This window comes from Cajanus cajan, chromosome 1, assembly GCF_000230855.2.
Source record: "Cajanus cajan strain Asha chromosome 1, NIPB_CcT2T_4, whole genome shotgun sequence".
Classification (NCBI taxonomy): domain Eukaryota; kingdom Viridiplantae; phylum Streptophyta; class Magnoliopsida; order Fabales; family Fabaceae; genus Cajanus; species Cajanus cajan.
The window spans coordinates 20,712,955-20,718,238 of record NC_138517.1 but is presented as its reverse complement, the minus strand read 5'-3'; the positions used below and the strand labels follow the sequence as shown (position 1 = coordinate 20,718,238).

Below are 5,284 nucleotides of genomic sequence, written 5' to 3'. Positions count from 1 at the left end.
TAACATACCTATGTTGTTGTGTAAGTTGGAATAATATTTCCACCAAGCTTCTTTGATTCAATGGAGCATCTCCTAATTAATTTACCTTATGAAGCCAAAGTTGGTAATCCAGTCCAATATCGTTAGATGTATCCCTTTAAGAGGTACAAATTAGTTACATCATTTGCACACCATTATATTGTATCTTTCTTCAAATCTTTGAATGGCAATACATGTTTCTCTTTGGGTTTTTACATTCCCTCAAACAAACACTACAAAAAAAATGCTATTTAGTGGGGGTTATTTTACGGCGGTTTTAGAAACCCCCTCAAAATAACATGAGTTGCGGCGTTTTGGGAGAACGCTCAAAATTGTAAAAATAGTGGCGGTTTTTATCACTTTTTGAGGAGGTTTATGCCCTTTGAAATTTGAGAGGCAATTTTCCGTAAAAAATTTCACCATTTTCCCCCGCAATTTATTTTCACCCAATCCCTCCAATTTTGTCCACATTTACCTTTTACTGACTCTGCTCCTCCAGCCAAGCGCACCACTTCGTTCATCTGTGCACTTCCACCGTGCGCATTGCCTGGCTCATCCACTTCCACCGCTCCGCTCAGCCGCACACTGCTCCGGTCAACCGCACGCTGCTCTGTTCATCTGCACGCTGCTCCATTCATCCGCGCGTGCGGCATTGCTCATCCGTGCGTCGCTCCCACGTTAGGGCTAATCTCCCACATTTTCGCTCTACTCAACCCTCTCTCTCACCCTACCTTCTAGTGTTTCAAGTATGTTTCCTCTTTCTTTTCTATAATTTCATCTACTAAAGAGAAAGTGTTTGACAATTATATTGTTGTCGTAGGGTTTGTGATTGGTTGAAAATGATTGTTTGTTTCATTGATTTTACGAGTGGTGTGTGAACCTGGTAGTGTCTTCTTTGAAAAGCTTTGGCCAAATGAAGTCTAATGGTGTATACGTGAGGGAAAAAACTATGGTGGGTCCGAATTTCCTGATATAGTGTCTTATGCCAAAGTCAAATATGTGTGTAGTGGATAAAAGGTCCAAAACCGACGAAACTTCCCCACAACTTTTTGGATAAAATTAACCAATTCTTTGAAAATCTTAATCCTGTCCAAACTTGGCAGAATGGGAAAAAAATAAGTAAATAATAAAATTTCCCCCCTTCTCTATAGTGTATGTCATAAAATAGAGCTCAGGACACAAAGTTTTTTTAAAAAAAATATTTAAATTTTCACAATAATTGTCCTTTTCTGTGTTTAAGGTAAGGTTGCTACTGAGACTGGATTGTCTTGTTAAATTTTAATTGTTTGATGTCACTTTTTTGGGGGCTTCTACTGTCAAACAAATAGCATTTTTAAACAAATAGCATTTTAATTGTTCCCTTGTTGGATTGTGTTCGATTTTTAAACTCTATTACTCTTGTCATGTACTAGGAGCTTCCACTTGCTTCATTTTCATGTTTCTGTATTCTGTGTTCATGTTTTGGGATGGCTTGTGTTGTTTGCATCGTTATGGCATGCTTGGAAAATGTTGGTCTCTTTATATTTTATATTGGTTTCGGTGGATTGGTCCAAGATTTGTGTTGGTGGGGGTTTGGAATGGTAATGTTAGTGCTCGTTTAGCTGTTTCTTATGGATTTGCCATCTCACGTACGGAAGTTTCAGCTTGATTTGATAGCAATTTCGTGAACAATATATATAGTTGCAACTTCTAGTGCAATGTGGAAAAGTGTTTGAGTTTCCTATTTGGTTTTTATGATTGCATGGATCTATCTTCCTCCTTCATCTCTGTTTTTACTGGAGGTGTGGTACTACTTCTATTTTAGGCTTGTTTAATCATTAAATTCCTGTTCTGACTTCTGTTTGGTGCTTATAGCCTCCTAATTATTTTTATTGAGATTGGTTTGTAAATCTGTTTGGTGCTTATAGCCTCCTAATTATTTTTATTAAGATTGGTTTGTAAATATGTTAATATCACTTGTATTGTCTACTCTCTTAAATATAAGTATGATGATGATTCCTTTCAACCACATACACTACTATTGTTCGTTGACAACACCACCTGACATCTAGAATTAAAATGAGAGGATAACTTCATGATAATTAATTTTACTGGTAGCGTTAGGAGACTCTGTTATGCAAAGCTTCTCACTGTGTTTGAAGATAAATGATAAAGCCCTCTGAAAAGCTGAGTATTCTATGTTACTTTTATTTTTGGTGGTCAGAATTTTCAATACTAGAGCCATCTACAAGGGGAGATTAGGAGGCAAAGCTCAGCTTGGATATGTTGAAACTTACCCGTCTGGTCGATATGGACGTGTAAGTGTTGCTCATTCACTTTAACTTCATCTTCATGTTTTGTGAATGGATCTTGGTTAAATTTCTGATTAATTGGTCTAGTGTTAATGTTCACAATATGGTGATTAAGTTGGAGGGGTATATGAATTGATTGATGAAGATGCTATTTTGTGTTAAACTTGAATTTAATTTGAGTATATGTTCGTGTTTGACTTTGAAATTATGAGCACCAAGTTAAGTCTTGAAATTATAAAACAGAAATTGTAGTAATTAAAATTAGTAATTGTTGGGCATTTTAATCTCCTACTTTAGTGTACAACTGTGCATCACTCAATCTGGCTCTGGCTTCAAAAATCAAATTAACTGATAGTTGTCAAATACTTGGATCGAATTAACGATAGTTGTCAAACACCTTTTCTTCTTAGTTGAAAATCATCCAACCAGACTACAAGTGAATTAACTTATAAGAATTACCTTTTCAATTTCAATAAGGACTTCTGGCTGCCGCAGACGCACGTGATTATATTACTTCACTGCTAAATAATCACGTCCCTTACCTTATTGCCAATTATCTTTTTATTCTACTTTCTTACTTCTTAACAATAATAATTTATCTATTTGCAATATAAATATTTTTTACACTCCCACAAATTGTTACGTCTACTTATTATAATAACACTACGTAGGATATTTCTTACCATGTCTGCTGTGCTTCAGTTTTTTTTTTTTTTTTTTTTGGGTGTATGATTTGTGTTTTCAGTTTGATTCTCAGTTTAACTTTTCTTAAATTATTCAAATAAGGCTATCTTCAAATTTGAAAGTTTGTGAAAATCATTATACAACATGTCACTGGAAAACATAAGGTAGTGGTCATTCTTTTTCTTTTGAAGTTCGATAGCCTTCGTAGACTAGAATAGTTGAGCATCCTCTGTTTATAAAATATTCAAAATCCTAACCAAGTCATTCACTTGAGTTTCTCTCGTAAACGATTACGCACATTTAATTTTAATTAATTATAAAACTGTAACTAAATTGTTTTGCATATGTAATAATTTGGAAAGGGGTATGGTTCATTAGTAGATGTACGCTACTTAAATTCAAAATCCAAACAGACTTTACCTTATTAGAAATTAAAATTTTAATCGTAATATTCTAAAAAACCAATATTTAATGTGATCTTGTATCATGGGTGTACATGTTGGAATTAAGCACTGATGTAGTCCTTCAAATTAAGTAGAACTCCTTTTGCTTTTTCACAGTCCAATAAGTTCTTTATGATATTTGCAATGATACTCTTTCACACTTAAAGGTATTCGGATTATCAAGTAGATAAATAATCGATATAGTAAAAGTATTTAATGATTATGCATAGATCTTTAATATATAATCAGAATATGTGCACAGGTAAGTATTATGACTTATTATTTCATTCACAGGTAAGTATTATCAGGTAAGTATTATGACTTATTATTTGGTGATTGAATGTAATACTGGATGTGATTGCATAGGCTTAGGTTACTTGTTTTTTCTTTCTCTTATTTGTTGCTTCAACACCATATAGAAGTGACAATTTTATTCAATTTTATTTCTTAAGATACTTATTAGTTTAATCTTGGAGATTGCACTTGGATTATGGAATTATATATTAGGACCAAATTACACATCCTTTATCTCTAAATTGTACTGATACTAATTTATTTTTCTTATTTCAACCTAGTGACGTTGGAAGTGAACCTGAATCGCCGTTAGATGCTAGAGGATCATCTGGTGGTAGCAACTTGAATAGTCAGTCTAATATTTAGACCTAGTTTCTTATATTGTAGACTACTTTAGGTTATCATGGTTTTTGAATTTATATTGTTGTAAAAACTTAGTTTCTTTTGGTTATATATTGTGGTGTTGTATTTGCTGTCAACTTGGACTTCTAAATTAGCTTTGATTGTTGTTACTCTTTTGTAGTTATGTAACTTTCATTACTATCAATCCATTGTCCATTACTATTATGGATGGAGCAGAAATTTGAATTTAAATTGTCCACTCAATATGGTCTTGTTGTCACAGATATCAAATGTTTGATTACCATTGTTTTTTATGTTGTTATTGTCTTTTTTATTTGACATCTTGTTGTCTATATTATGGGTTTCTATTGATAGTTTGTATTCTCATTAATTTTTTTTTTCTTATAAAAAAGTTAATATTATCCAATGGAATTTGGATTATGTTATGAGTACCTCCTTGTTTTTTTGTATACAGGTTAAATGTAATTTAGATTAAAAAATAAAATATATTGTAAAATAAAAAAAAAATAACATTTAGATTGAGGAGGTCAAAAACCCCTGCTAAACAATGGAATTTGGTATACAGGTCACACGCAATTCAGATTAAAAAAATAAAATATATTGTGAAATTAAAAAAAAACATCATTCAAATTGAGGAGGTCAAAAACCCCCGCTAAACAAAACGCCGCAGAATGGAAAACGTAGCGGAGGTTGGTGAAAATCGCCGCATAATGCTAGTGGCGAACGTAACTGCGGCGTTTTCGTTTTTATAAAACGCCGTTACTTATTTTGAGGGGGGCAAAAACCGCCGCAATATGACAAAAAAAACCGCCGCAAAATAACGAATTTCTTGTAGTGAAAATGTCAAGAATAAGGCAAGGTAGAAGGTTCAATTTGTGAAGCCTATTTAGTGGAGGAGACATCGACCTTTGCCTCGTTTTACTATCCTGATCATAGTGAAACAAGAAGAACTAGAATTTCACAAAATGTTGATGCAAGTGAAGGTTTTTCATCTAGTCTTCCTATATCAATTTTTAATTACCTAGGAAGAGCCACTAGCAAATTAAAGACGTATTTTTATACCAACGTGATCTTGAAGCTGCTCACTTGTATGTTCTTCAAAACTATGAAGAGGTTGAGCCATATTTATATAAGATACTAATCTTTAATCCTAATATACAATTCTAACTATGCATGTTAATCACTTTATGT

The 5,284-nt window shown here is 33.2% G+C and overlaps 1 long non-coding RNA gene across 1 annotated transcript; it reads left to right on the top strand.

Moving 5' to 3' along the window:
• Positions 1–348: 348 nt before the first annotated feature.
• LOC109814636 (uncharacterized) lies at positions 349–4,242 on the top strand. Its single transcript, XR_002241086.3, has 3 exons — positions 349–764; positions 2,222–2,315; positions 4,012–4,242. It is a non-coding gene; the product is annotated as an uncharacterized LOC109814636 (long non-coding RNA).
• Positions 4,243–5,284: the final 1,042 nt, after the last annotated feature.